This window comes from Cupressus sempervirens, chromosome 3 (genome assembly GCF_028749045.1).
Source record: "Cupressus sempervirens isolate cs-2001-9-10 chromosome 3, ASM2874904v1, whole genome shotgun sequence".
NCBI classification, from domain to species: Eukaryota; Viridiplantae; Streptophyta; class Pinopsida; order Cupressales; family Cupressaceae; genus Cupressus; species Cupressus sempervirens.
The window spans coordinates 111,446,809-111,455,509 of record NC_143120.1 but is presented as its reverse complement, the minus strand read 5'-3'; positions in this window follow the sequence as shown (position 1 = coordinate 111,455,509).

Here is an 8,701-nt window from a genome sequence, read left to right as displayed (position 1 = left end):
TAAATAAATATGGCTTCTTCAAGACACCTTTCAATTAAAAGCCCTTTTACTTTTACTTAGGCATGTAATTGATTAATACAATATATATGTTCCCTTTGGCTCCCAAAATGACCTTTTCAACCAAATTATGATATTTTGACATACAAGGTCATTATTTCTTGTGCCTACGATTCACAACTTTTCAACTTGGTTCCAACAAGCTATGACACTAAGGTGGAAAATATACAATACCAACAAAAATAAAAACCTCAACATATTTAGTTGAATAATAATTATAATTCACTTATCTTGCAAAAATGACTGACAAAGCATCAGAGTTAAAATCTGACATGTGAGTGATCTTGATGAAGAAAGATAAATGAACCCGATGGGCCGACTTACTCAAAATAGATGCTCCCTACAAGATTCTTGGAGCATAAACAAAAAGCCAAAAATAAAAATTGACGACATCACTCAACTCCTCTAACTCATCCGAGCTCATAGGAACTAATGATTGATTTAGTATAAATAGTAAGTCCCTCAAACAGAGCCAAAACCCACCACAGGTTATTGGAGATCTAATAACTTCACAACAAGGTCCTCTAAACACCAGTATTAGCCTATAAGGACGCAATAATAGTTTGAATCCATCAACTATCACAATTAAAAAATGGCTTCGTGCCTTGTTGGGTTGCCTCATAGATCTGAATCCTCCATCAAAAAAATGGGGACATTACAATCCACCCTCCCTAAGATTGTTTGTCCCCAAACAATCCTAGAGAAAAATCAAACATCATAATCCACCCAGATCCCAAGGGTAAAACTGTGTAATATCCCTGTTGTGCACAACCGACTCCTGTAGCATTATGACCCAAATAACCAAAATCAATAGTAGAATAATCTAGAAACTAACTATAGGCACTGATAGAGTAGACAACTCATCAAAAATCAACCCAACTGAAGTGCCAACTTTGTCAACACTTGTGTCCCAATATAAGTGACACTCACATCTAGTTTCACCACAAAGATAGTAAGAACCACATGTGCCTATGACACAACCACCATCTCCATTCTCTCAAAAATTGTTTTTGATATGTTGACTCTACAAGTAGTCTGCTAACTTGCAACTACCAACCCCATCAACTTTAGATGGTGCAAATCCATCCCATAAAGGATGGTATAAAAATGAAGCCAACCCACACTTGCGTGAAACCATTTCCTCTACATGTGGGTCGAAAGAGAAATGATGAACACTCTTCTTTGTGTAATGTTGGTAAAATGACCCAATCTCTGTTAGTGGCTCATCACTACCAAACTGAAAATTGAGAGATGGCTCCAATCTTTGACTTTGAACTATTGGCCGAGAAGGATCTTGGGTAACCCCCTCAATAAACCCAACTATGAAACTCCTATGGGGAAGCACTGTAGCCAAGGTCTCTACAATATTTCCCACCAATCACTGAATATTGCAAGAGATCTAGATAAGCATACCCTTAGATGCTTCATATGGTCCCTCCTACAAATTCACACTCTCCAATAGATACTTCATTAAAGGATCTATGTAGTAGAAATTATATGTGGAAGCGTTAACCTGCTCCCCTATAATCCACAACTAATCCCTCTGAAATTGTGCCACTACCAATTGTCCAATGCTGTCAACTATATGAGATGAAATGATAAATTTTCTTCCGCCACAAGGAAAAAAATCTCCATGAGAGCTTGCCTCTAAACCACATGCTTACCCTCTCAAGTCCTATAAAGGAGTGGGAGCAGTGTTAGGAATTGACACATGAACCTCTAAATGATTGGATGCTATCAAATCATGACTGTCCATAACCTGCTATGCACTATTCGTCAATGTGCCAACTATTGGGGAGCTTGACACAAAAAGAACCACTCCTTAACCATCAACTGATGCTCTCATCTCCAATGTACCTACTGTACCCATATCCTAGACGAATGTGACTGAAACATCATCACATCCCTCATCCCCAATTGCTGAAGTAAACTCACCACCAACCACCATAATATGCAACTAAACTTGATCTAGGAGTAGGGTGGACCACACATGCTTCAAATCCACAATCACCTTTCTAAACGTGATTGTGACTCTTGGGAGTCCAACCGAGTACACTGCAAAGAGTCCATAGTCACCTCAAGCTCATGGGTAAGCTTAACCAACTCCTCCACTTTCCCTAACAATGTCTCATAATAGGTCCTACCTCACTCTAGATGGTAATCCTTATCAACTACCAACAATGAATAATTATGCTTCAAGATCTTCACAACCTCTTGAAGTAGATGAATCATTGATAGGGAAAGGAAATGATCACCATATTCATTTTTTATAGGAGTACCCCAACGAGATGCAACTAACATTTGTTGGGTAACATCATAATGCTCATGAGCTAAAAAGCTATCACTATCACTCACCTTTAGTTTTCTGGACACATGATGTCTCTCTCTATAACCCTTGACTCCTATGAAAGCTATCTGACTCACTAACTACACCATGATAGGAAACTAAATCAGAATTTCTCACCACAAGAATGGTCAACTCATGTGTTTTACCATCCTTGCACACATCTATAAACAAGATACTACTACTAGGTACCTCTACCAAAACCTCCTTTGAAAGAATGCAAGCCCTAGTTGTATCAAAATCCTCACACACCTTTGCTTCTCCCTCAGTAGTAAATCTATGTAAATATTGATCCTAGGCCCATCCAAAAACTCCTCAGAATCATCAACCAATATTCGATAAGGAATACCAAAGTCGTTGCATCTCATAACATCCTCAAACGAATCATCAGGGGTGTCTACAACATTGTATCCACATCTCCTAACAAAGACCCAACTATTGTCACCTGGCTCGGAACATACAACTTAATATAATGTTTGTGAATCTATGATGCTATAGCATAATCCAGTATCAACACACTCCATTGTAACACTCAGATCACAAGTATTATAGCCAGATACATCCATGCTCTTGTCTATCTCACTTGAGAAAGACACTGACTCTTGCTTTGAAACAATAGTGTGACATCTGTTATATAAATCAATGCTCATACTCTCTGCAAAGTCTCCAGTAACAACTCCCTCCTTAAGAGAGTCTGAACAATCAAAAGGAACAACTACCTCAACTATCCCCACACTATATGCAACATTAACTTTGGAGTCCTCAAACCATTGAAGCTTAGCACTGTCATCTATCGATGACACTGACACATCTTGATGTCCTTGTGAAGGAAATTCATTATCATAACTATGGATAGGACTAGTGGATTCCATGCTAAATACAAGTTCATTTGCATCTGGAATGCCTACTCGGGAAAACTCAATCCTTCTTCCTTGCACCCTCGATGTCAGTCTACTAAAAATGGAAACCCTATATCTCGCTATCCTATGCACTGTCACCAGATCCAACAATCTTGCCTTCAACCTTTTCTGATGTAGGTTAAGTCTTTCCATACTCTCCCTCAAAGAATTTTCTTTCTTGCTATTTTCCTCACTACTTCGACAACTCCTAGAATACTAGTTCTCCCATTTCTGTCCATAGCTAGAATAAAAGTGGGAGTGTTGATCATTCCAATTACAACAACATATCTTAAATAATAATGAATTTCCTACCCTGTAGGATGCCAGGAAACAACTCTAATACCACTATAATAGCCTTGTTGACTCATAAAGTGTTTTGGTTTTTTTAATTTATTTTCTTTTGTTGAAATATATAATTTTTGGTATTTTCCAAGGATGTAAAATGTCGAATAAATCATGAAATAAAATTCCAGTAATGAGTTGCCAAAAGACCACTAATTAACATTTAACTCAATACTGCAATTATATTTAACACTTAGAAAACACAATTACAAGAACATGCATAATAGTGTTTTAGTAATCTAATTATAGTAGAGCAATAGTAAATGGAATTACAAATAATATTAGGAACCTATGATAACCTTTGATTCACAACAATATTATCGTGAAATGCCACAACTCCATAGTAAGTATGACTAGCAAATGAAATAATGTCACCTAGTATGGTGCCAAATTATTGTTCAATATGTAGCTAAGATTTCCAATGCCAAACAATGAAATGTAGGATCCACAAATTCAAATGTAGACCCCCTTCATATTTGTAGCCTCTAAATGTGTAATTGTAGGCCCTAAATATGTGATCGCAACAACATACAAACACCAATAGTGGCATCCAAATAGTAGTAACAAGTCGCCCTCCAAAACATAGTGAATAAAGAATAAGAAGATGCCCAAAATTAGATTAAAAAATAATTCAATTCACTATACTTAAAAAATGAATTGAAGACAAAAATTAGATTCAAAATGCTAATCCAATTCACTATAGCTAAACAAAAAATGGATGAACCATTCAAGAAGAATCAATCCTCAAGAAATTTAGAAAACCCAAACCCTCACCAAAATACATCAAAAGTAATAGACAAGAATGAATTCCCTTAAACACAAAGCATTGTTTTTATAATAAATAAAAATGGCTTCTTCAAGACACATTTAACTTTAAAGCCCCTTTTCTTTATACTTAGGCACATAATTAAATAATACCATTTATTAATTACCTTTGGCTCCAAAAATGACATTTTCAACCATATCATGACATTTTGACACACTTGTTTCTTGTGCCAGGGATTTAAAACTTTTTGACCTAGTTCCAACGAGAATATACAATAGCAACAAAAATAACACCGTCAACATATTTAGTTGAATACTAATTATAATTCACCTATCTTACAAAAATGATTGATGAAGCATCAAAATTGAAATATGATAGCACATGAGTGATCCTGAAATGAATATGGGGTGACTTATTAAAAAAATGCTCCCTCCAAGATTCTTGTAGCCCAAACCAAAAGCCAGAAATAGAAACTAAGAGCATCACTTAACTCCTCTAACTCATCAAGTCATGGAAACCAACTATTGACTTACTATAAATCGTAAGTCCCTCAAAATAAAGCCAAAACCCACCATAGGACTAGAAAGCCTAATAACTCCACAACAAGGTCCTCTAAACACCATTATCAACCTACAAGAATCCAATAATAGACTAAATCCATCAAATCTGCCATAATTCAAAATTGGGACATTACAACATCTTCTAGATGACCATGGAAGAAGCCTATCAATACACTTTGAGAGTTGAAGAGAAGTTGGATAGATGAGAAAAATAGATACAAAATAGTACAAAGTAGAGGGAGCCAAATATGGGTGCAACTTGCTAAGGAGAAGTCATATATGACACGAACAAGATGAAGGAATCGTCTTTAGAGGGAATAATAGAAGTCAAGGGATGATTCATATCATGACCAACAAAGGAAGGACTAACATAGGATAGTGACTATTGGAGGACTAAAAGGAAATTTGATTAAAGATCATTTCAAGCAACATGTTTCTAGTGCATAGAGTTTGGACATTGTGCTTTTGTGTGTTAGCAAGGAATTACCAAAAGCTCAAAGGACTCCATATCTAGAAGTTCTTATCTAGAGGAAGAAAGAGATAGATCATCGAGATTTGTGATGCATCCAAAAAAGGGTGAATCATTAGTCATAAGGAGAGCCTTATTACAAAGAGAAGCCAAAGGTGCATTAACACAAAGGATCTTTTTTTTAGACCAAGTGCAAGTCAAGAGGTAAGTGTTGTAAGGTTGTCATCAATAGTAACAATACAAGCAATTTAATCTTTAAGGATATGGTGCAGAACTTGAACTTGAAGAGGATTAAACATCTAGACCCTTATCAAATTACTTGAATACAAAGTGCCCACAAAGTTCTAATGATTTAATAGTGCCTTGTTAGTTTTTTACATTAAATTTTATAAGGATGAAGTTTTATGTGATATCTAGTTGATATATGTGTGTCACCTATTGCTAGGAAAACCTTTGTAGTATGTTCAAAGACCAATACATGATGGGTTGGGGATTAATCACACCATAGTCAATGATGGAAAGAGTAGATCTTGAATCCCTTGGAGGAAGAACATAAGGAAGTGGTGTGTGGAGGTGCAAGTATTTGTTTGGTAGGAAAAATGAAGCATTTCAATGAATTGAAGGGTGTAAACACTAGTTTTGTGCTCATGCCAAGAGAATGTGGTAATGGGGAAGCTAGAATTATTGATATAAAGGAGAATGTACCACCAAGTGAGGTTGTAGAGCTACCTGAGGAATTTTAAGGCATAGTGTTGGAGAAAATTCTACAATCAAAATATCTGTGATGACCCCTTTCTCAATAGAACCTACTAATAATTAATAATGATCATAAGATTAAAATATTAAAATATTTACTAATAATAATACTAATTTATTATTAAACTAGTTTATTGTTAAACTAATTATATTCTAATTAACTAATATATTATCATATAATACAATTATAATTAGTTATTTAAAATAATACAATTAGTGTTAATACAATTTATTGTTGAGTGTCTTAAACTAATTTATTGTTAAATTAATTATATTATAAGAACATATTATAATTAAGTAATATAGTATAATATAATATTGTGCATGAATATTATGTATAATAATAATAATAAAATATTATCATTAATATAATTATATTAAAAATATATATAGATCAACATTTATTTAAAATAATAACCCACTCTAAACCATTAAATATTGGCTAATACAGGCAACAAATATATTAGAGTCAACAAATAAAATACATAGTTGGGGGTGCCGAGAAGGAATAGGGTTTTAGAAGAGCATATGAATGTTTAAGCTTAAAAGAAAATTACTAGAGAAAAAACCACCAATAAGGAGTGTCTCCATATACTCATTGATAACAATCATATTTAGTCTATGTGGGATTAATGGAGTGGAACAAGCATATATTTGTATCTGCAGTAGGGCAGAGGACCCAATATGTGAACACCCTAACTTTGCGATTATCAAAATGCTATGTGGAAATTTCAAATCACTCTCAAATTTTTACTATAACTTACTTGGAAAGTTGTCTACTTATTACTAAGGTTTCAAGTCCAAACATCATCAATTATGATGCCACATCAATATTCTTTTCACCAATTATCCAAAACAACTCAAATAAAAAGTGAGACCAATGGTTGTGCATAAAGGGTACCCATACTTTCATAGCTGATGTGGCATGACATCATTGGTTACTTTTGACAACTAAGGGTCCATTTTATTGAATTTTTGGTAATCATCATTTTACTAACAAATTTAAAGTCACAAGTATTGGTACAATATTATCAAAAAAATGGGCATTAAGTCAATATGTATAGGTATCAAGTCAACAACTGCTATCACAACTATTGGAGTGCATTCAAGTACCGTATCCTCTCCCCTACCATATCAAACATAATAGTCAAACAAAAATTGATGTATACCATTCAGGTCACATATTGTGCAAAGGAATATATATTTGAAGATTAGTTGAATGCTAAGTATCATAGTGGGACATTCAGACATTGATAATGTATAAATTGGTAAGGAGTTGAGACTTACTTCATCACAAACTAATGAGTCACATGGGATACTCATCATGGATGAGTTTTGATTTGATGTTTAAAATTTTTTTTTTGGTTAACATCTCGAAGGACTTCATATACTATTATGGACGTCTACTCTTTATAGCTTAAACATCACACACTAACACTTGATTCCAAGGTCCACTTTAGTGGAAAATATTCACCAATTGATGAATTTTTCTCATCGACCAATGTTAGTTTGGCAAATGTTTTCAACAATGTGGTATAACATGTCACCCTAAGTTTACCAAAAATGGGTCACACCCCTAGACCCATCACCACAAGATTTATGCCATTGGATCTCCTTTCAACACAAAATAGCCAATCAAAAATAATTTTTCACATGCCAATTAAACACATTGCCTATGATTTCAAGAGAAAAAATTTTGGACGACCTCAATTCACCCTTGGTTTTACAAAATATTTTAGGAGAGGCACAACATTCACCCCACAAATATGCGGATGCATGTCACACACTAATTTAATTTTGCCAACTATATTATGCATAATCATATAATGGATAAACCATATTCGCCTTGGAAATTCTATAAGACATGTTTTTATTACGTGGGTTTTTCCAAATATTTTGTATACACTATAATATTCCCATTGAATTCGCCAAAAAGGAGTGGTATAAATACATTCATAGATCAATAATCTGTCTCAATTCCAATCGTTAGAGAAGTCTCAATTTTTCAAACTGCCGATATCATTCCGAGTGAGTCGTGAGTGTGATGACTGCTATTTAGGAAAAGGTTAGTAACTTAGACCCCTATCTCTCTATTCTCTATAATTTTAGTTCATTCTTGCTTAGTAAATACAAGTTAGATTGTTAGTGGTCAGTTATCACTAGGGACTAGTGACCAGTACTACTAAGTCATCCAATAACTAGGGAGACCTAGGACATCTATATTTTATTTTTTAGGTCGTACAACCAATGAATACTATTTAGATAAATATATTTAATAAATTATAGTCAACTATCACTTTTTGAACAACTTGAGTTTTTTGGCAGCCTATATTTCTTAGGAGATGTTGAACATAAATAAGGGTAAGAGTCCTACAAGTGGTGGAATCCAAGAAAGGCCAACCAAATGCACTCGCAAAACCTTGTCATCATATTTTAGTTGCCAAGATCAAGAAGCTACAAGATCACAAGTACATTTGCAACACTCCCAACCACGACCACTACCATTGG